This window comes from Triticum urartu, unplaced genomic scaffold (assembly GCF_056163025.1).
Source record: "Triticum urartu cultivar PI428250 unplaced genomic scaffold, HENAU_Tu73 scaffold2, whole genome shotgun sequence".
Classification (NCBI taxonomy): domain Eukaryota; kingdom Viridiplantae; phylum Streptophyta; class Magnoliopsida; order Poales; family Poaceae; genus Triticum; species Triticum urartu.
In genome coordinates, this window is record NW_028260368.1 from 16,040,355 (window position 1) to 16,065,349 (window position 24,995).

The 24,995-nt window shown below is 36.1% G+C and overlaps 2 non-coding genes across 2 annotated transcripts; both read right to left on the reverse strand.

Moving 5' to 3' along the window:
* Positions 1-5,617: 5,617 nt before the first annotated feature.
* On the reverse strand, positions 5,618-5,691 carry TRNAW-CCA (transfer RNA tryptophan (anticodon CCA)). Its single transcript has one exon. It is a non-coding gene; the product is annotated as a tRNA-Trp (tRNA).
* Positions 5,692-5,830: 139 nt separating this feature from the next.
* TRNAP-UGG (transfer RNA proline (anticodon UGG)) lies at positions 5,831-5,904 on the reverse strand. The gene has a single exon. It is a non-coding gene; the product is annotated as a tRNA-Pro (tRNA).
* Between the last annotated feature and the right edge of the window lie 19,091 nt (positions 5,905-24,995).

Genomic DNA, 24,995 nt, shown 5'->3' on the forward strand with positions numbered 1-24,995 from the left:
ACTGAGTTGAATGAAGAAAAGAAGAATTGGAAGAAGAAAAGTTTTCTCAACACAGGGAGGAAGTCCCTTCTAAATTGGATTTGTTATTGTAAGGGGATTTTTAAGTATTTATCTAAAGGAAGGAACAAACGAGGATAAGAGAAATTTGCTTTTAATTTTTTTTTATCCAAGTTAGATATATCGCATACTATTCTTCCTTTTTCATCCGAAAGGGCTTTTTTTTTATTCTATTTCACTATTTCATTCCATCTAGATCTAAGAAAGAACCCAATGCACTGAAATTCCACTAATAACTAATATACAAAAAAGAAGAATAGATACAGGGTATCAAACCTATAGAGTTTTTGCTTCAAAGAAATAGAAATATCATGAAATAGAAATATCATCATATAGAGTCAGGGAATGGAATAGAGTCAGCGAATGAAGCATATTCATTAACAACTCCATTTACAGATCAAAAATGAAAAAAAAGAAAGCATTGCCTTCTTTACTATATCTTGTATTTATCGTACTTTTGCCTTGGGGGGTCTCTTCCTCATTTAACAAATGTCTGGAACTTTGGATTAAGAATTGGTGGAATACCAGGCAATCCGAAACTCTCTTAACTGATATTCAAGAGAAAAGGATTCTAGAAAGATTCATAGAATTAGAAGAACTTTCTCTCTTGGACGAGATGATAAAAGGGAAACTAAAGACACATGTACAAAAACCTCCTACAGGAATACACAAGGAAATAATACAATGGGTCAAAATAAATAATGAGGATCATCTCCATACCATTTTGCATTTCTCGACAAATATAATCTGTTTGGCTATTCTAAGTGGTTCTTTTTTTCTGGGTAAAGAGGAACTTGTCATTTTGAATTCTTGGGTTCAGGAATTCTTCTATAATTTAAATGACTCAATAAAAGCTTTTTTTATTCTTTTAGTTACTGATTTTTTTGTTGGATTTCACTCCACCCGTGGTTGGGAACTAGTAATTCGTTGGGTCTACAACGATTTTGGATGGGCTCCTAACGAGCTTATTTTCACTATTTTTGTTTGTAGTTTTCCAGTAATTCTAGATACATGTTTGAAATTTTGGGTCTTTTTTTGTTTAAATCGTCTATCTCCTTCGCTTGTAGTCATTTATCATTCAATTAGTGAAGCATAAATTCATTTGATCTCCCGATATTAATATTAATCAAATTAGCAAGCATCTTTTTTTAGAAAGAAAGCCCTTTTCCATTTTAGCAAAATTCTTTCTATTTATACCTACTTTAAGGTATTCATCATTGCAGTACAACTGTTGCAGTAGAATGACAACAGATTCGTGTATAGGGAACTAGATTAGCTTAGCTACCTATCTAATTTATTGTAGAAATTCTGGGATCTGCGATTGGACATGGAAAATAGAAATACTTTTTCTTGGGTAAAGGAACAGATAACTCGATCGATTTCTGTATCGATCATGATATACGTAATAACTCGGACATCTATTTCAAATGCATATCCCATTTTTGCGCAGCAGGGTTATGAAAACCCACGAGAAGCAACTGGACGAATTGTATGTGCCAATTGCCATTTAGCTAGCAAGCCCGTCGATATTGAAGTTCCCCAAGCTGTGCTTCCCGATACTGTATTTGAAGCAGTTCTTCGAATTCCTTATGATATGCAATTGAAACAAGTTCTTGCTAATGGAAAAAAGGGAGGGTTGAATGTAGGTGCTGTTCTTATTTTGCCCGAGGGATTCGAATTAGCGCCGCCCGATCGTATTTCCCCTGAGTTAAAAGAAAAGATAGGAAATCTTGCTTTTCAGAGTTATCGTCCCGATAAAAAAAACATTCTTGTGATAGGCCCTGTTCCCGGTAAGAAATATAGTGAAATTGTCTTTCCCATTCTTTCCCCTGATCCTGCTACGAAGAAAGATGCTCATTTCTTAAAATATCCCATATATGTAGGGGGAAACCGAGGAAGAGGACAGATCTATCCTGATGGTAGCAAGAGTAACAATACAGTCTATAATGCTACGTCAACAGGTATAGTAAGAAAAATACTACGTAAAGAAAAGGGGGGGTATGAAATATCCATAGTTGATGCATCAGATGGACGCCAAGTGATTGATATTATACCTCCCGGACCAGAACTTCTTGTTTCAGAGGGGGAATCCATCAAGCTTGATCAACCATTAACAAGCAATCCTAATGTGGGAGGTTTTGGTCAGGGGGACGCAGAAATCGTGCTTCAGGATCCATTACGTGTCCAAGGCCTTTTGTTCTTCTTCGCATCCGTTATTTTGGCACAAGTTTTTTTGGTTCTCAAAAAGAAACAGTTTGAAAAGGTTCAATTGTACGAAATGAATTTCTAGGTCCCGGGATTTCTTACCATCAAGTTGGTAAAAAGCCTCGATTTATTGGCAATTGCTAGAATTATCTATGATCTATTTTGGAAATCCTTTTTTTGTTTAGACTGCTTTTTGTTTATGAGATGTCTGGAATTCCTTATTTATATCCCATGCAAAAGAAGAGAATCCAAGGCAAAGGCGAGAACAATCAAATTAAAATTTCTTCTTTTTCGGAGGGATTGCAGGTCTTCTTAATCGTCTATTCGGCACAAGAAAAAGCCTTTTTCTTGTGCCGATTCTTCTTGTATCAAAATAAGAATCCTTTTTCTTCCTAATTCGTCAAAGATTACTATTTCTTCTTTATTCGGGTCTGTCTCTTGGACCTCTTTTTCTTTTGCTTAGGTTTAGCCGAGGTAGTGGACAAACAGAGGGGAAGAAAATATGGCGGGGGAAAAATTTCTTGTGATTGTGAGCAAATTGCTTGGCTTGTTTAATTAAGTTCAACTTCAAATTTACAGAAATTTTGCAAAAAAAAAGTAAACTCTTCCATTGAAGGTTTTTTTATTTTTAGGCTAGTTGAATAGTTTTGATTAAGGTTTTATTAGTTTATTACTCGAAACTAAATCAAGGATTTTCAGGATACTTCCTTCGTGGAATAAGATATTGGATCCTCGAGTGATCTCTTTTTCTTGTTGCTTCATAAGAGTGAATCGAATAGATTCAATTCGCGTTATAAGAGTAAAATAAAAATTCCGCGGGTCCTTTCCGCTCTAATCAGATAAAGGGGGGTAAGGACCCGCTAAGCTCCTACTTTTTCATGTTTACAATCTGGTCCCTCCGATTACTATAGAGATGAACCCAATCCAGAATATGAACCATAAAAGAAAACACCTACTAAACCAATCACAGCAATACCAGCTACAGTACCTATCAGCCAAAGAGGAATTCTTCCAGTAGTATCGGCCATTTCCCCTACTTTCCTCCACATTTTATCAATTGGTCATGCTAGAGACAAAAACAGTCATGGGTAGTTATAAGGATGGTATCCTTCCAAATGGGATAAGAGAATTCTTATTAGTCTCTTTCTTTCTCTCAATTGAAGAAGTAATTGGAAAATAAAACAGCAAGTACAAAAATGAGTAATAAACCCCAGTATAGACTGGTACGATTCAATTCAACATTTTGTTCATTCGGGTTTGATTGTGTCATAGTTCTATAGTTGGAATTTGTTTTATCGTTGGATGAACTGCATTGCTGATATTGATCCCAAGAAAAAAACAGTAGGTACAGCTAGTCCGTGAATAGCCAGCCATCGCACTGTAAAAATAGGATAGGTTCGATCTATGGTCATTGAGGGCCTCCTAAAAGGATCTACTAAATTCATCGAGTTGTTCTAAAGAATCAAAACGGTCGGTTATTAACGGAATTCCTTGTCGGCTTTCCGTGAAATACTCGTTTGGCCTAGGACTTCCAAACACGTCATAAGCTAAACCCGTACTGACAAATAACCAACCCGCAATGAATAGGGAAGGTATAGTAATGCTATGAATAACCCAGTATCGAATACTGGTAATAATATCAGCAAAAGAACGTTCTCCCGTGCTTCCAGACATGCTGAACTCCCAAAATTTTTGTACATTCAAAAAAGGAATTGATTCCGTAAAAGATGGGATCGACCAGTAAATAGAAAATTACTGATATTTCATCCTTGTGAGATTGTCAATTTTGTACCAAAGGTGTATTTTGAGTATACCGAATTAGTATAGCTATCCTTCCTATGGCACAGCAATCTGGTTTTGCCTGGTTCCGAAACATAATTACTTTTTTATTTTTTTTTTGTCTATAGGTAAGCTATATGTTATTCAAGGCATCAATAGAAAACCCCATTTTTGTAGGTTCTACTTACTTTTCATTGGCTTCGGAATAATAGAGTAATTCGGAATAGCAGCCAAAATCTTGGGAAAATCTAAGTTAATGATCAATAGGTTTGGATAAATAATTTAGGAAGGATATTCTCATACTGACACAATACAAGGACAAGTATATGTGAAATCTATCCTTTCATAATTCGTAATTCATCCTTGTATTGTTTGTTGGATTAGGTCTAACTTTCTTGACCAAACTGCGAGCGCGGAACTTTACGAGATGAAATAGGGAAAGACAGAAGATAGAATAGAACTTAAAAGGATAATTGAAGTGACTCGTCTTCGAATCTACTTTGGTTGGAGTTCGAAAAAGGAATAAAAATAAAGTAAATTCAAGGAAGAGCTTTCTTTTTTTTTTTTTTTTAACAGCCCCTTGGCAGGTCGTGGAATGCTTTTGTTCTCCTCTTATTCCATATGGAATACAATCAGTTAAAATAAGAAGGAATAGGGGAATATTCGATCGTTCACTCCAAAAAGAGGGTCCTATTGAAAAAGAAATTATCCAAAATAGAAAGAAGTTTTTTTTTTCAAATTCAATTGTTTATTTATCTCTTATTCAAAAATTTCCCTGAAAATTGAATTTCTTTTTTTCATTCAATGGGGTTAGATGATCTAGTTCTTAATATTATTACTTTACTCAATTGACAAATTCCACAACAAATCTCTTGATTCGGAATTAGGGACTCATGTATCATCTGATGAATCCACTTTCTTTTACACTTCTGTATCTTACTCTATCTTGTTTTTTAGTATTATCTAAAATAACTGATGAATTATGAATTTTCCATAACTTAGGTAAATGCTTTACCAACATATGTAGTGTAGTAAAAAAAAATAAATGGAATTTAACTCTTTCATGCTTACTTTAACTAGTTATTTTGGTTTTCTACTGGCTGCTTTAACTATAACCCCAGCTCTATTTATTGGCTTGAACAAGATACGCCTTATTTGAATTGACTGAATAATTATAATTCAGAAAAGAAAAATCTTTCTTTGGGATTCCTGGCATTCTACGACTCTTTTCCAGACTAATTAGGAATTCTTTTCTTGGTCATTGAGATTCGTGGATAATTTAGAGTACTATTTAGGGATAGATCGTACCTCTTTTTTTATCCCCATCGAACAAATCGAAATGATTGAAGTTTTTCTATTTGGAATCGTCTTAGGCCTAATTCCTATTACTTTAGCGGGATTATTCGTGACTGCGTATTTGCAATACAGGCGTGGGGATCAGTTGGATCTTTGATTGAGTCATTTTTTTTTTTTGATTGACCTCCTCCAGACCAGAGAGGAGGTCAAATTGAAATTGGAGTTACAATTCAATTTTGTTAAGTTATTTTACTCTGCTTCGACATAAAATAGATGGAATCACGCTCTGTAGGATTTGAACCTACGACATCGGGTTTTGGAGACCCGCGTTCTACCGAACTGAACTAAGAGCGCTTTCATTCATTCAAAAAGAAAATCTTTTTCTATTCCTAATGTATCTCACGTACGTATAGTCTCCACAAATTCAAGTTATACCCACTTTACTTTAATTGATCTCGTCGCTACTGCCTATAAAGAAGAAAGAAGTAATAGGTAGGGATGACAGGATTTGAACCTGTGACATTTTGTACCCAAAACAAACGCGCTACCAAGCTGCGCTACATCCCTTTTCCAAATTAAATTGTTGTACAATGCCATTGTACACAATTCCTGTCTTCTTTTCCACATCATAATTTTCTTCTTCTTTCTTTCTCTATCTATATATAGAACCCTCGTGTCATTTCTTCTTTTTGGTCTCATATAATTAAGGAATTATATACATATAAAATCCAATATAATTTCGCCTATAAAAGAAGGATTACTTTTCCTTGGTAATATATAGGAAGAAGGGGTCATCTTTTTCTTTTTTAGGGATAGGAAAATTTCGTCGATATGGTTCATTTTATATATAGCATAACAATCTTGGGCAAGAGTTTATGATCATATATGTATTCCAACAAGGAAGGAGGATTTTCAATGCGGGATATAAAAACATATCTCTCTGTAGCACCCGTGCTAAGTACTCTATGGTTTGGTGCTTTAGCAGGTTTATTGATAGAAATTAATCGTTTATTCCCAGATGCTTTGTCATTCCCTTTTTTTTAATTCTAGTTATTGCTATGGGAGGGATAGATTTCTTCGTGATATGACAAAATTTGATCCTTTTCAATCTTTTTTTAGTATCGGAAGGAAAAAGAAAGAAAAGATGGATTGGGTTGAACCTCAGAGTCATTAAAAATTTGGTAAACCCCATTTTTGAAAATAGAAATTCAATTTAAAGGGGTACCCAAGCTAAATAAGGCCTCAGAAATCAGAGCATAGAAAAGGCGGGGCTGGCTAATTAAATGAAAGGATTTCGAACCAAAATCTTTGCTAATTCGACAAGGATTGTATTCTTTAATTATTTCTCTATTTTTTATTACTTAATTAAAGAATAAAAAAAAATTATTCTAATGAATTTTATTCTTCTTCTTCGGATTCAAAATAGAAGAATAAAAGAATAAGTAGAAGAATTAAGTTAAGTCAATCCAAAAAGAAAAGGAGGTTCATGGCCAAGGGAAAAGATGTTAGAATCAGAGTTATTTTGGAATGCATCAGTTGTGTTCGAAAAGGTGCCAATGAGGAATCGACGGGGATTTCTAGATATAGTACTCAAAAGAATCGCCACAATACACCCGGACAATTAGAATTCAAAAAATTTTGTCGTTATTGTCGCAAGCATACGACTCATCACGAAATAAAGAAATAGGAACATCGTGTGTTTGATCTTTCCAAACAACAGAAAGAGTAAGAACTTCATATTTAATATATAAAGAAAACATAGTATAGAATACAAAATACAAATCAACTCATCTGATTTCCGGTAGATATTATTTCATATGTATAGAGGGTATTCATATACTATAATATGAATCAAATAAGATATGGATCAAAGAAAAACTACTTCTTCTGGATCCTAAATTAATAAAATAAAGAAGTGAATTTTCAAATTTTCAAATTTTAAATAAGGAATAAATCATGTATACATCTAAACAACCTTTTCTTAAATCTAAGCAACCCTTTAGTAAATCCAAGCAAACTTTTAATAAATCCAAGCAACCCTTTCGTAAATCCAAGCAAACTTTTCGTAAATTCAAGCAACCTTTTCGTAAATCTAAACAACCTTTTCGTAGGCGTCCCCGGATTGGCCCGGGAGATCGAATTGATTATAGAAACATGAGTTTAATTAATAGATTTATTAGTGAACAAGGAAAAATATTATCGAGACGAATAAATAGATTAACCTTGAAACAACAACGATTAATTACTCTTGCTATAAAACAGGCTCGTATTTTATCTTTCTTACCGTTTCGTAACTATGAGAACGAAAAGCAATTTCAAGCCCAGTCAATTTCAATAATTACAGGTTCTAGACCCAGAAAAAATAGACATATTCCTCAATTAACGCAAAAGTACAATTCCAATCGAAACTTAAGAAACAACAACCAAAATTTAAGAAACAACAACCGGAACTTAAGTTCCGATTGTTGATGTTTTATTCGAATTCGAAAGGGCCAGACCTATATATATTATAAAGAAAGTAATCCAGCTCGTTGATTCCTACCACTTAATCTTAATTTATTGTATCTTCCCGGAGTTCCCTCTCCGGGAATTCATCTTTTATTATTCCAGTATATTACTTTATTTATACCTTTAATTGATGATCTTTATTTTATTGGAAATCGTGTAAAGATTATTTGGATTTGATACAGCTACTTGTGCAAGCATTTTACGATTAAGAATCAATTTCTTCTTGTACAGGTTGTGTATTAATTTACTATAACTATCGAATACTTTATATACCCGCGTTGCTGCGTTTATCCGAGTGATCCACAAACGACGAAAATCCCTCTTTTGCCTACCTCTATCTCGATGAGAGGAAACAAAAGCTCTTTTTACCTGTTGGGTAATCATTCGATTAAGTCTTAAATGAGCCCCTCTAAAGTTTGAGGCAAATGAACGCATTTTTGTTCGTCGTCTCCGGGCTATATATCCTCGCGGAACTCTGGTCATTGAATCAAATTAACCTTAATGAATAACTAATGATTTCTCTTCTTTTAGCCACCCTTTTTCTCATTAATAACAAAACTAATTATTCCGATATATAAAATATTAATTCCAATGGCTTTTGCTATAGTAACCTTCCCAACCACGATTTTTTATTCCACTCCGTTCAGTTATTTCTATACGAAATAACAAATTCATTCTAATAATACTAAAAAAAATAGTGGGTTCCATCGTTTCTATGGTTCCCTTTTAAACGGTGAGGCCCTCTCTATACACCGGAGCCCTTTCTTTCATCAAAAGGTATTGCGAACTTGTATAGTCCACATTCTTTGGCTCTACCTATCCATTATAGAGTAAATAGCTCTTTTCACAATAAGAGTTATCCATACAGTGACGGTATTTAATTATGAAAGTTGGCTAAGTAGCTGACCCTGTTAGTCCGTTCTTTTAAGATAAAGGAGCATAAGCCTTTTTCTTTTTATTACTATTTCCTCCGCTTAATGGATAACCATTTGCTACCAATGGGAGAATTGCTTCTTATTTCCAATTTAGATAATTGGATTTGCACCAAAGGAAACCATAAATTCCATATACCATAGAAATCTAGGATAGAGAAGCTATATCCTATTCATTGGTACTAATCATGGATACTTCAATTTTTTTTATATTTGTTTGAAGTCATGATCTGAACGAGTCGCACATACACCCTAGCACATGTTCCTCGACGCTGAGGGCATCCTTTAAGCGCGGCCGTTTTTCGAGCATTTCGTATTGGCTGTCTTGCGTTTCTAATAAGTTGTTTAACCGTCGGCATGTTGTATGTATATAGAAAAAAATGGATTGGTTTAGATCCATCTTAACCTGATGATTGCTCATCATGAAGTCTTTCTATTTTCTATTAAATCGAGGAAAACACGAATTTAGCTGTGAAATAACTTTACAAGAAATCCGGACACTACCAATCCTTAAACATTTCTGGAAACCACACTGGATCAGTATCGCAGTGCTTGTCAATCATTTCATCCCCTACAATATCGACAAGTCCATAAGCTTTGGCTTCGTCTGCTGACATAAAAACATCCCTTTCCATGTCTTCGGATACAACCCAAAAAGGCTTGCCTGTTCTTACTGCATAAACCCTTGTGATCATTTCGCGAACTTTGTGTAACTCTTCTACTTCTAGTAAAAATTCTGGTGTCCTTGCCCGATAATAAGCACTAGCAGGTTGGTGAAGCATAATCCTCGCGTGAGGGAATGCTATACGCTTGGTGGGTTCTCCTCCAAGCAGAATGAAGGACGCCATGGAGGCGGCTATTCCGAGGCATATTGTATATATATCTGGTGTCACCGTTTGCATCGTATCAAAAATAGCCATTCCTGAGATTAGCCACCCGCCTGGGGAGTTTATAAACAAAAAAATATCACTAATTCCATCTTCTATACTCAGATATACCATGAGACCTGTAATATGATTCGTGATCTCGCAACGAATCTCTTGACCTAAAAAAAGTGTCCTTTCTCGATACATAACATTGTATAAGTCAACCCAAGTCGCTTCTTCATCTCCAGGAATCCGGTAAGGTACTTTTGGAACACCAATGGGCATATTAGATTAATATTATTAAATTTAAGTAAGAAAACCACACTTTAATATGGAAACGTAAGAATGGAACAGAAAGAAAGAATCCGCAGTTTATTGTCTTAATTTTTATTCTTATTCTATATGAATATTATAGATTCTATTAATACGTAGATTGAAAGGTTATACATATAAGGAATGTAAGACAGATTGAATAAAGAAAAGGGAATGGGTGATTTGAATGCTAAACAAAGAGGGGTAGCGATCTATTCTTCGTTTTTTCCAAATTGGCCAAGTTACCCATTGCATATTGGCACTTATCGAGTATAGAATAGATCTGCTTCTCTTTCTTCTTATGAACAGAATTGGCTTCTTATTTTTAATGGAATGAAATAAATATTCGCGCTTTCTGACACAGAATCCCCTAGAAGGGTTAGGTACATAGGATATGGATAGTCTTTTTCAATGCGATAAAATAAAGCGACATCGTGTCTATTTTTCTTTGCTAAAGGGGTATTTCCATGGGTTTGCCTTGGTATCGTGTTCATACTGTCGTATTGAATGATCCGGGTCGATTGCTTGCGGTGCATATAATGCACACAGCTCTAGTTTCTGGTTGGGCTGGCTCAATGGCTTTATACGAATTAGCAGTTTTTGATCCCTCTGATCCTGTTCTGGATCCAATGTGGAGACAAGGTATGTTCGTAATTCCCTTCATGACTCGTTTAGGAATAACGGATTCGTGGGGTGGTTGGAGTATTTCAGGAGGAACTGTAACAAATCCGGGTATTTGGAGTTATGAAGGTGTGGCAGGTACGCATATTGTGTTTTCTGGCTTGTGTTTCTTGGCAGCGATCTGGCATTGGGTATATTGGGACCTAGAAATATTCTCTGATGAGCGGACGGGAAAACCCTCTTTGGATTTGCCCAAGATCTTTGGAATTCATTTATTTCTTGCAGGGGTGGCTTGCTTTGGCTTTGGGGCATTTCATGTAACGGGTTTGTATGGTCCTGGGATATGGGTATCCGATCCTTATGGACTAACTGGAAAAGTACAAGCTGTAAATCCAGCGTGGGGTGCAGAAGGTTTTGATCCTTTTGTTCCGGGGGGAATAGCTTCTCATCATATTGCTGCGGGTACATTGGGTATATTAGCGGGCTTATTCCATCTTAGTGTCCGTCCGCCTCAACGTCTATATAAAGGATTACGTATGGGCAATATTGAAACTGTACTTTCCAGTAGTATCGCTGCTGTTTTTTTTGCAGCTTTCGTAGTTGCTGGAACTATGTGGTATGGGTCAGCAACGACCCCAATCGAATTATTTGGGCCTACTCGTTATCAGTGGGATCAGGGATACTTTCAGCAAGAAATATATCGAAGAGTTAGCAATGGTTTAGCCGAAAATCTTAGTTTATCAGAAGCTTGGTCTAAAATTCCCGAAAAATTAGCCTTTTATGATTATATTGGTAATAATCCGGCAAAAGGGGGATTATTCAGAGCAGGCTCAATGGACAATGGGGATGGAATAGCTGTTGGATGGTTAGGACATCCCGTCTTTAGAGATAAAGAAGGACGTGAGCTTTTTGTACGCCGTATGCCTACTTTTTTTGAAACATTTCCGGTTGTTTTGGTAGATGAGGAGGGAATTGTTAGAGCAGACGTTCCTTTTAGAAGAGCAGAATCCAAATATAGTGTTGAACAAGTAGGTGTAACGGTGGAGTTCTATGGTGGCGAACTTAATGGAGTAAGTTATTCTGATCCTGCTACTGTAAAAAAATATGCGAGGCGTTCTCAATTAGGGGAAATTTTTGAATTAGACCGGGCTACTTTGAAATCTGATGGTGTTTTTCGCAGCAGTCCAAGGGGTTGGTTCACTTTTGGTCATGCTACCTTTGCTTTGCTCTTCTTTTTCGGACACATTTGGCATGGCGCTAGAACATTGTTCCGAGATGTTTTTGCTGGTATTGATCCAGATTTGGATGCTCAAGTGGAATTTGGAACATTCCAAAAAGTGGGAGATCCAACTACAAGGAAACAGGCAGTTTGATACACATTGTTATAGTATCTTTCACCTCTCTTTTTTGATTTGACATGGGAAACATCTCCCATCCTTTCTTTGACTCTTTTTCTTTCTTTATATGGGAAATTATCCCAAATGACAAATGAATAGGTGTGGAAGTTATAATTGTAAATAAACCAGGATCGAATCTATGGAAGCATTGGTTTATACGTTCCTTTTAGTTTCGACTTTAGGGATAATTTTTTTCGCTATCTTCTTCCGAGAACCACCTAAGGTTCCACCAACTCCAACTAAAAGAATAAAATAATTTCATTTAAGTAAGAAGTCCCCCTATCTGGGAGACTTCTTACTTAAATTAGTCTCCGTGTTCTTCGAATGGATCTCTTAATTGTTGAGAGGGTTGCCCAAACGCGGTATATAAGGCATACCCAGTAAAGCTTACAAGTAAACCAGATATGGAGATGGCGACTAAAGTTGCTGTTTCCATTTTTATAGAATTTCAAGATTACAATGGATCTACGAAAAGATCGTGTATTTACAACTACAACGGAATAGTATACAAAGTCAACACCAATGATTAAATAGAATTTATGGCTACACAAACCGTTGAAGATAGTTCTAAACCTAGGCCAAAACGAACTGGTGCAGGTAGTTTACTGAAACCCTTGAATTCGGAATATGGGAAAGTCGCCCCGGGTTGGGGGACTACTCCTTTTATGGGGATCGCAATGGCTTTATTCGCTATATTCCTATCTATCATTTTAGAAATTTATAATTCTTCCGTTTTACTGGACGGAATTTTAACCAATTAGGTTTCTACTAACTAAAACTAGGAAGTCAGAGTTTTTCCATCCAAAAAAGCCTTTCTAGTTTAAGATCTACATTTCTAGATATTATGGTAGTTCGACCGCGGAATTTTTTTGTTTCGGTATCTCTGGAATATGAGTGTGTGACTTGTTAGAATTGATCCTATTGATAATACATAGAAAGGGCCTGTTATCTCTATCAAGATGATTCTAATTCGTCAGATATTATTTATTCTAGTTATCTGGAACACGAAATAGATAGAGTGGATCAAAAAAAAATGGAACTATGATTCATACTCACTATTAAGACCTCGCAACCAGACTGAAAAATTCAAGTAGTTCTTAAATAAAAATAAAAAAGAAATTTTCTTCCTTCCAATTTTGTTTGCCCAAAAGACAACTTTTTTTCTCTCGATTTTGTCGAGTCATTACACTGATTCAATAAATGATTATCAAGCGGTTCTTATTCGAAGAACCCTTGCCTTTTGTTTAGCTTGAGACTAAATCATCGTGGCTCTAGTATGAATCTAAGGTTTTAATTGAACTGATTCATAGGATCTCAACAAGATAATTTCTATATTACGCATAAAAAAACAAATCCTTTATAGGGAAGAGAAAAGTCAAGAAGCCTCTAATGACCAACATAAGGGAAAGGAAGAAAGAAAGACGCGCCAACTTGAGATTTTTTGGCATTATCATCACAAAGAAGATATTCCGGATTTTTCTTATTTGATATCTTCAAGGCAAATCGACCCAATTCAGTGGCTGATGAAGTTTTGAACCTTTTTTCTAATATTCGTTGAAAATTTTTGTGTTTCTGCTTGAGCCGTACGAGATGAAATTTTCATATACGGCTCTTAGAGGGGGACTCGGGTTAGTTACCTATCTCAATAAAGTATATGATTGGTTTGAGGAACGTCTTGAGATTCAGGCAATTGCAGATGATATAACTAGTAAATATGTTCCTCCCCATGTCAACATATTTTATTGTTTAGGGGGAATTACACTTACTTGTTTTCTAGTACAAGTCGCTACCGGTTTTGCTATGACTTTTTACTACCGACCAACCGTTACAGAGGCTTTTTCCTCGGTTCAATACATAATGACCGAGGCCAACTTTGGTTGGTTAATCCGATCAGTTCATCGATGGTCAGCAAGTATGATGGTTTTAATGATGATCCTGCATGTATTTCGTGTGTATCTCACAGGGGGATTTAAAAAACCCCGCGAATTAACTTGGGTCACAGGTGTGGTTTTGGCTGTTTTGACTGCATCATTTGGTGTAACTGGTTATTCTTTGCCTTGGGATCAAATTGGCTATTGGGCAGTCAAAATTGTGACAGGTGTACCTGACGCCATTCCGGTAATAGGATCGCCTTTAGTGGAGTTATTACGCGGAAGTGCTAGTGTGGGCCAATCCACTTTGACTCGTTTTTATAGTTTACATACCTTTGTACTGCCTCTGCTTACTGCCGTATTTATGTTAATGCACTTTCCAATGATACGTAAGCAAGGTATTTCGGGTCCTTTATAGGGAAGGCATATCATAGAGAATTATAATTATCATATATCATATCGGGTAGGTTTTGGTATTTCATTGCTACAAGCATGGGTTATTGTAAAATAACACATGTCATTTGGATACTTCTCTTCAACTCCAAAGTATTTTTATACAATACAAATAGTTGAAGTTAATTTTACGAAAGAAAAAAGGCGGATTATGGGAGTGTGTGACTTGAATTATTGATTTGGCCATGCAGATAAAGAATTGGATCTGCCACATTAGAATTCACAACCAAAGGTGTCTCCGCATCCAATCAACATGTAAGTCCCCTACCTAGGAAGGATAGGCTGGTTCACTTGAGGAGAATATCTTCTATGATCATACCGCAACCATGTCATCCATGAACAGGCTCCGTAAGATCCCATAGAGTAGAAATGGAATAAGTCATGTGACATGATCCAGTTCTCTATTTATTACACTTACCTTTTTATTATAGTATGGAAATGCATTCATTTTCTTTGCATCGATTGTGATCCGCAATACTATCGGAGTAAAAGAAGGGATCTAAGGAAGAATGTAGGCTAAACTTTTTGATTTTTTATTAGTAACAAGTAAATATTTTGTTTGGAGGTAAGAAACTTGCGATATTGAGGGGATAAATACCAACTAATCAAGAGACATGAGACAATCCACAAAGCAATTGATCATGATCAAATTTGTAAGCCCACTTGGATATTGAGCATTTACCCATAAGAATAGGATTATTTTCAATGAGTAGTTGTAGGTGCAACTTCGGAAAAGAGAATCTGATAAAGCTTTTCTTGCCTAGAGTCATTGAGTCATTATAAACCTTAATTCTATTAAGGATCTTCCGCGGTCTTATTTCTTTCACTCTTGCTCGAGCCGGATGATGATAAATTCTCATGTCCGGTTCCTTTGGGGGATGGATCCTAAAGAGTTCACCTATCCCAATAACAAAGAAACCAGACTTAAATGATCCTGTATTAAGAGCTAAATTAGCTAAAGGGATGGGACATAATTATTACGGGGAACCCGCATGGCCCAACGATCTTTTATATATTTTTCCAGTAGTAATTCTAGGTACTATTGCATGTAATGTAGGTTTAGCGGTTCTCGAGCCATCAATGATTGGTGAACCGGCAGATCCGTTTGCAACTCCTCTGGAAATATTACCCGAGTGGTACTTCTTTCCCGTGTTTCAAATACTCCGTACGGTACCCAATAAGTTATTGGGCGTTCTTTTAATGGTTTCTGTGCCAACAGGCTTATTGACAGTACCTTTTCTAGAGAATGTCAATAAATTCCAAAATCCATTTCGCCGCCCAGTAGCTACGACCGTTTTTTTAATCGGTACTGTAGTAGCTCTTTGGTTAGGTATTGGAGCAACATTACCCATTGATAAATCATTAACTTTAGGTCTTTTTTAGATATTTTTTGATTCATTCAACCGTGAAGTACCATAGGTATCTAGGAAATAGTTACTTCCAAGTGAATCTTCCCTAGATACCTAAAATCCATTTTATTATGATCCATTTCGCGAAAATATAGATTGTACCAAAGATGCTAAATTGTTTTCTTTTTATTCTAACTCGAAAAAGAAGAAGAAAAAAAATTGCAATGGATTTAAAACGAGAGTTTATTCTTAAGTAAATCAATTGGGAGATGCTTCTCTAGAGTGTCCCATATATGTTTTCTATCTTCCATACGAAAACTGTCAATTCTCAGAAGATCTTCTTCAGTCTTACTCAAAAGGTCCAATAGTGTATGTATATTGGCCCTTTTTAGACAATTATACGTTCTAGAAGTCAATTCTAATTGATCAATAAAAATACAATTCAATGGAATTCCTTTTTTGTTTTTCTTTAGATTAGTTAATCTTTTTTGAAAAGTAAAAAGGGGTGGAGTAAACCTGTTTTTATTTTCTTCGAAACTAGCGCCCTCTTCCTCCGCGTGTAGAAAAGGAAGAAATAAATCAATCAAATTACGAGAAGCCTCATAAAGTGCTTCCTTAGGGGTTAAACTTCCATTAGTCCATATTTCTAGAAAAAGTATCTCGTGTTTTTCATTTCCATTCCCACAAGAAAAAATACTATAATTCACATTTCGAACAGGCATGGATACAGCATCTATAGGATAACTTCCATCTTGATAGTTCTTTCTGAGTTCTGTCTGATATCCACGATCTCTCTTGATCTGTAAATCAATACAGAAATCAATGGGCTCTGTCAAGTTAGCTATAGGTTGTGCCGTATCAACGATTTCTACGGAAGGCGGTAAGATGATATCTTGAGCAGTTATGTATCTAGGACCTTTGACGCAAATGGATGCGTCTCTAACTCCATAGAGATTAACTTCTCAATACAATTTCTTTCAAATTTAGTAAAATTTCTTGTACGGATTCTTCAATACCTGCTATTGTAGAATACTCGTGCGGCACGCTCCCAAATTTTGCACGTGTGATACATGTTCCTTCTATTTCTCCAAGTAAAGCTCTTCGCAAGGCAATACCGACGGTGTCCGCTTGACCTTTTCTAAGCGGGGACAGAATGAAACGACCATAATAAAGGCGCTTACTATCTACTCTTGATTCAACACACTTCCACTGTAGTGTTTGAGTGGATCCTGCTACCTCCTCTCGAACCATAATAGACTAGTATTATTATTTTATCATTGAATCGTTTATTTCTCTTGAAATGAAAGTTGAAAGCGGGTTAATTCTTTTACAGACGTCTTTTTTTAGGCGGTCGACATCCATTATGCGGCATAGGTGTTACATCGCGTATACAACTTAATCGCACACCACTTTTAGCAATGGCTCGTAATGCGGCATCTCTTCCACTACCAGCGCCCTTTACCATAACTTCTGCTCGTTGCAAACCTACTGTACGAATAGCATCTACTGCTGTTCTTTGACCAGCATAGGGTGATGCTTTTCTTGAGCTTTTGAATCCACAAGTACCGGCCGAGGACCAAAAAACCACCCGACCTTGTGGGTCTGTAACAGTTATAATGGTATTGTTGAAACTAGCTTGAACATGAATAACCCCTTTTGTTATTCTACGTGCACTCTTCCGTAAACTAAAACGTGCATTCCTACGTAAACCAATACGCACTTTCTTACGTGAACCAATTTTTGGTATAGCTTTTGCCATATTTTATTATCTCATAAATATGAGTTAGAAATAAAAAAAAGAAAAAAAGATACAAAGATATCCGTTTCAGGGTAAAATAAACCCTTTACTTTAATTATTTTAAATGAAATTATTTTATTTGGAATTGGAACATTTCCGCGGGTACTTTTTTTTACTTTTTAGAAAGTAAAGTTCTTTTTCGAAAGATTACCCCTGTCTTTGTTTATGCTTCGGATTAGAGCAAATGACTCTAATTCGTCCACGCCTACGAATCAGTCGACATTTTGTACAAATTTTACGAACGGAAGCTCTTATTTTCATATTTCCGTATCCTTTTTTAAACTATGAATCTAATCTTTTGGAAAAAATAAGTCTCTTCGCTTGAATTTTAGAACTTAGAATTTATTACCCTAGAAAAAAAAAGAAAAACCTAATCCTTTGAATCTTTGGTATCCTTCAAATCTTCGCTATCCTTCAAATCTTCGCTATCCTTCGAGTCTTCGATACGCTTCGAATCCTTATGGGGAAGTCTATAAATTATACGTCCCTTGCTTGAATCATAACGACTTACTTCAATTTTGACCCTATCCCCCATCAGTATTCGTATAGAACTAGACCGTATCTTTCCTGAAATATAGCCTAGGATGATGGTGTCATTCTCTAGCCGAACGCGGAACATTCCATTGGGTAGGGCTTCCGTAACTAAACCTTCGAAAGTTACTTTTGCTTCTCTCGGGTTTTTTTTTTCTCTCCTATTTTTTTTTTCTGTCATATTTTTTTTCTCCTATTTTTCTATTTTTATTTTAAAAATAGGAAGGGCGAGATAGAATTCGAGCACTATAGGCGGGGCGATTACCATATATAACATAAGACTTCTCCCCCAATTCTGTTTAGTCGAGCTTCTCGATCTGTCATTATTCCTCGAGAAGTAGAAAGAATAGCAATTCCCATTCCACCCAAAACTTTAGGAATTCCTTGATAGTTGGTATAAATTCGTAAGCCGGGTCGGCTGATACGCTTTAAAAAGGTTCTTGTTCTATATATTCCTTTTATAGTCTTTCTCTTTTGATGTCGCAAAGTTGAAACCAAGAAATATCTGTTACGTTCCTGATGTTTCCGAACACTTTCAATAAAACCCTCTCGTAGAAGTATTTTAACAATGTTTTCGGTAATATTTGTAGATACTACTCGAACTGTTCCTTTTTTATTCATGTCCGCATTTCTTATAGAGGTTAGTAAATCAGCAATAGTGTCCTTGCCCATAAGACTCTAATTCTAGGTTCCTCCTAATTTTTCTATAATCAACATGTTTTCTTTTTTTTTTTTTCATTTTGGATTTTAAAACATATACGTAAAACACAATCTACTAAATTAATTCTTTGGTCTCAATTTCGCCTACTAGTATTTATAATACTTCAGGAGCTAATGAAACTATTTTGGTAAAATTCAATTCTCTCAATTCCTCGGCAATCGCGCCAAAAACTCGAGTTCCTTTTGGATTGCCTTTTTGATCAATTATAACCGCAGCATTGTCATCATAGCGGATTATTATACCGTCTTCGCATTTGAACTCTTTACATGTACGTACAATTACAGCTCGAATTACTTCGGATCTTTCTAGAGGCATTTGGGGCAATGCGTCTTTGATTACAGCAACAATAACATCACCAATACGAGCATATCGCTGATTACCAGCAGCTCCTATGACTCGAATACACATCAATTTTCGAGCTCCACTATTATCTGCTACATTTAAAAGGGTCTGAGGTTGAATCATATTATTTTGATTTCAATTTGTTATTTCAATGCAAAAGGATGAAAGAAATATTGTCTTTCCAGAAAGAAAAACCGAGCATTTTTTTTTATCTTCCATACCCCTTTTAGGGTTCTATATCTCTAATCGAATAAATTGACTTCGTATGGGCATTTTACTGGCAGCTATGGAGATAGCTGCTCTAGCTACAGTTTCAGATACTCCCCCCATTTCATAAAGTATACGACCAGGTTTAACAACGGATACCCAATATTCGGGGGACCCCTTTCCCGAGCCCATACGTGTTTCCGTGGGTCTTAGTGTAACCGGTTTGTCGGGAAATATACGTACCCATATTTTTCCACCACGACGTGCATATCGTGTTATTGCTCTTCGTCCTGCTTCTATCTGTCTCGCCGTGATCCAAGCGGGTTCAAGTGCTTGAAGAGCATATCTACCAAAACAAATACGATTGCCTCGGCAGGATTTTCCTTTCATTCTTCCTCTATGTTGTTTGCGAAATCTGGTTCTTTTGGGGTTATAGTCGATGGTTCTCTTTCTTAGTTCCATCTCTACTGCAAAACTGGACATGAGAGTTTCTTCTCATCCAGCTCCTCGCGAATGGAATCAGAAAGCATGTAAATTTCTCTAATTCATAATATTCCAAAATATTACGGTACGGATAGATACACATTAATAGATAATAGAAAAAGTTCGGTTTTTTTTATATTGAATTTGTTAAAACAGAAAAATATAATATATAGTCAAAAAAGAAGATCTAGAATATATCCAGATGTGTGTGTATATTTATCTAAATTCTATATTTATAGATAATGTAATCCTTCTTAAAAAAATCCTTATTTTTACTCTTATTGAATCGCGGTAAAGTATTCTAATTCAATAAGAATTTCGCGGGCGAATATTTACTCTTTCCTGTCTTATTTGTTAATTTATAAACTTACCAAATAAGACAATTTTTTTGGTTTGTTCCGCCATCCCACCCAATGAAGTGTTAGGATTCTTTTCAATAAAATCCTATGGAATCATAGGTTCTGTCGTTCCCACTGCTTCTCCTTGAATGGTTAGGTCTGAATCCCGCAACGGAGCTTCCAAAAAATTTCTTTCCGAGTTAATTTTCTCAGTTTTATTAACCCGGGCGGCTCTTTATTATTGCTTTAAATTTGTAGTTCTTGTTTCAAGTTACAATTTTTAATTCTCTATTATTTTTATTATATTGATGCTTTATCACATTGCCTTTTATGATGTAATTCATAGACCATACATAGTGGAATCCTATATCTTATTTATTTCCTCTTCCTTCTTTCTATCATCCCTCCCTTTATCCACATCCCTTTAGTTTTGCTTCACAACCTAGAATCCCTTTTCTTTTTTAGAGAAAAAATTGCAGTTGCTACAACTATATGACACATCTACTCATTTATGTTATGATAGAGGTATTTATTCATATAGTGACTGTTTCTTAGTTAGGATCTCGACAATACGAAGCAATAGGTTGGTTATTAGTTAATTTTCTATAATTACTAAGTTTTTTTCTTAAAAAAAAGAAAAAAATAACGAGTCACACACTAAGCATAGCAATTATATTAAATGATTTATCAATTTTCATTAAATCTTATAGAAAGAGGTATAATTTCTTCTTTTGCAGGGATTTCAGGAAAAAAGTCTCTTGTCATTTTTTATTCTATCAATGGACAGAATCCGAAGACAAGATTACTTATTCTTCGTCTACGAATATCCAAATTTTTACACCTAATACTCCATAGATAGTCCGAATTGGATAGCAGCAATAATCAATTTTAGCGCGAATTGTTTGGAGGGGAAGTCTACCCTTTTTAATAGATTCGGCGCGTGCAATTTCTTTTCCTCCGAGACGACCCGCAATTTTTACTTTTACTCCCCTTATATCTGCTTTTTTAGTTAATTCAATGGCTTTTTTCATTGCCTTTCGGAATGAAACTCTATTTTTTAATTGGAAAGCTATATATTCTGCAAGAATGTTAGGCTGTCTATAAGGTTCTTTAACTTTTTCGATAGAAATATTAAATCTCTGGTTTACAGAGTTAATTTCCTTTTGTAGATCTTTCTCTAATTCTTCGATTGCTCCTTTTTTCTTTAATAAATTTGGGAATCCAATATGGATTATGACGTGGATCGTATCGATTTCTTTTTGGATTTCTATATGTGTAATTACTTCGGAACTTGAACCTGAGTCCATTTTTCTATTATGTGTAATTACTTCGGAACTTGAGTCTGATTCTATTTTTCTATTCGAGCCCTTTTTCCTATTCTTTTGTATATAGTTCTTGATACAATCCCTTATTTTTTTATCTTCCTGTAGACCTTCAGAATAATTTTTTGGTTGTGCGAACCAAAAGGAATGGTGTTTTTGGGTTGTACCAAGTCTGAAACCGAGTGGATTTATTTTTTGTCCCATATTTTTCTATTCTATATTTTTTTTACTGGGAATCGAAATCTTAGATGGATCTAAAGGTTATTTAGATTTCTTTACTATATTTAGTACAATTGTTATATGACACATGCTTTTTTTTATGGGGAAACTACGTCCTCGAGCTCGAGGTCTGAATTTCTTCATAATAGTACTCCTACTGACTTCGGCTTTAGTAATAAATAAATTCGCTTTGTCGAAATCCCTATAATGAGTAGCATTTGCGGCTGCCGAATAAACCAACTTTAAGATGGGATAAGATGCTCGATAGGGCATGAGGTTCAGTATCATAACAGTTTCCTCGTAGTAACGCCAGCGAATCTCGTCAAGAACTCTTTGTGCTTTGAAAACAGACATAGGGATACGTTTTTGTGCTTTGAAAACTCTCTCGAACTTAAGTAGACGATCGGTTGGAACTTTCCTTGCGAGTTTCCTTAGCCCACTTTTCTTCTTCTTTATCCTAGGGATATACTTTACTAGTTTGAAACTTGTCATAAATAAGGTTATTCCCCGCCTACCTTTACTTTATTTTGAATCTTTTTTTCTTCTTAATCTTTCTATTCAGAATTCAGTTAACGACGAGATTTAGTATCCTTTCTTGCATTTTCATAACTCGTGAAATGCCGAGTAGGCACGAATTCCCCCAATTTGCGACCTACCATAGGATTTGTTATGTAAATAGGTATATGTTCCTTTCCATTATGAATCGCGATTGTATGGCCAACCATTGTGGGTAGAATGCTAGATGCCCGGGACCACGTTACTATTGTTTCTTTCTCCTCCTTCATATTGACCTTTTCTATCTTTGCCAATAAATGATGAGCTACAAAAGGATTCGTTTTTTTTCGTGTCACAGCTGATTACTCCTTTTTTCCTTTTTAAAGAGTGGCATTCTATGTCCAATATCTCGATCGAAGTACGGAGGTCAGAATAAATAGAATAATGATCAATGGAAAAAAGAAAAAAATCCTTTAGCTGGATAAGGGGCGGATGTAGCCAAGTGGATCAAGGCAGTGGATTGTGAATCCACCATGCGCGGGTTCAATTCCCGTCGTTCGCCCATCGCATTATTGCAAATTCCAAAAATGCAATTTTCCATATTCCTAGTTACGTATTTACTTACGGCGACGAAGAATAAAACTATCGCTATATTTTTTCCTTTTCCTAGTTCTTCTTCCAAGCGCAGGATAACCCCAAGGGGTTGTGGGTTTTTTTCTACCAATGGGAGCTTTCCCTTCACCGCCCCCATGGGGGTGGTCCACAGGGTTCATAACTACCCCTCTTACTACGGGGCGTTTACCTAGCCAACACTTAGATCCGGCTCTACCCAAACTTTTTTGGTTCACCCCAACATTACCCACTTGTCCGACTGTTGCTAAGCAGTTTTGGGATACTAAACGGACCTCCCCAGATGGTAATCTTAAAGTGGCCGATTTACCCTCTTTTGCAATGAGTTTCGCTACAGCACCTGCTGCTCTAGCTAATTGCCCACCCCTTCCACGTGTGATTTCTATGTTATGCATGGCCGTGCCTAAGGGCATATCGGTTGAAGTAGATTCTTCTTTTCTCTCAAAAAACCCCTTCCCAAACTGTACAAGCTTCTTCCAAAGCATACGGCTTTCTAGATGTATATGACGATCTCTAGACAGATGGATCTTATATGAATCATATGATGAAGTACCACATGAGTGGATATATAGGAAAGGAATCCAAATCTGCCGAATCGCTCATGTTATGATCTTCTACATCCTAGGTCTCTGCGTTCCGTCATCTGGCTTATGTTCTTCATGTAGCATTCAGATCGAATGACTCTATGAAATTACGTCGATACTTCCACATATTATGGGTAACGTAGGAGACATCCCTATTTTCCCCCGGGGGTCTTAATTACCACTGCTTAGCTTTCAATTTGCCTCTGACCATCAAATTAAATGTGAATAACCCGTCCTCCTCTCTTTGAAACAAGGGGCGCTTCCGGTTCTGTGCGTGCTTCAAACAATTTTGTCTTCTCCATATTACCATATCTCTAGAGCCAATAATTTTCTATGAGGAACTACTGAACTCAATCACTTGCTGCCGTTACTCAACAGTTTTCTGTTGAGGTCTATCCCGTAGAGGTAGTCAAATTGGATCAGTGATCGATTTCTAGGTTTCGTCGTAAACCTAATTGGTTACTTCCAATTACGTAAATCAATAGTTCAAACCGCACTCAAAGGTAGGGCATTTCCCATTGATATAGGAACTTTTGTACCAGAAACAATAGTATCTCCAATTATAGCCCCTCTGGGATGTAAAATATATCTCTTCTCACCATCCCCATAGTGTATGAGACAAATGTATGCATTTCGATTAGGGTCGTATTCTATGGTTACGATTCTACCAGATATGTCTTTTTGATTCCGTCGAAAATCTATTTTACGGTATAGGCGCTTATGACCTCCCCCTCTATGCCTTGCGGTAATGATTCCTCTGGAATTACGACCTTTACCACAACGGTGCCGTCCATGGATCAAATTATTTCGTGGATTGGATTTCACTTGCCTGTCTACGGTTCCCTTGCGTGTGCTCGGGATAGGTGTTTTGTATAAATGTTTCGCCGTATTATTAAGTATTCTCCTTTAGTTTTTTTCTCTATCTAGAAGTGGAATAGAATAACCCGGTTGAAGGGTAATGATCATACGTCTGTAATGCATTGTATGGCCCAGAATAGGTCCTATTCTTCTACCTTTTCCAGGTAGTCGATGGCTATTCACAGCTACCACCTTAACACCAAAGAAGAGTTCGACCCAATGCTTTATTTCTGTCTTAGTGAATCCCGATTCGACATTAAAAGTATATTGATTCTTTCCCAATAAACGAAGACTTTTTTCTGTAAATACTGCGTATTTGATTCCATCCATAAATCGACTTTCCCTCCTATGCTCTGAGTTCCAGTATCGATAAGAATTCGAGTTCTTATTGTTCTTATGTTATGGTATGAATATACCATACCAATTCGTTATGTATGGATGATGGATGAGATTCCATGGATAGAGAGCCAGTTCCAATAGACTTATGGAATGTTCCCGTTCGTGTGCATCCAGCAGGAATTGAACCCGCAAATTTACCAATTATGAGTTGGGCGCTTTAACCATTCAGCCATGGATGCTTAACAGGGATCATCGTACATCGTAAATAACCAATTTTCATATAGAAAGACATATCATAGAAAAATGAAATCGAAAATATTCCGAGATGGCAAATATTCGGAGATGACTATGAAAACACCTCTCTGGATCCTCGAATTGAAAGAGAGATTGAGAGGGATCAAGAATCCTAATTCTCGCTATTTGGAATGGATCCAATTCTATTGAGTCTGACTCATAGTGATCATTTCTCTTTAGCAAAGAAT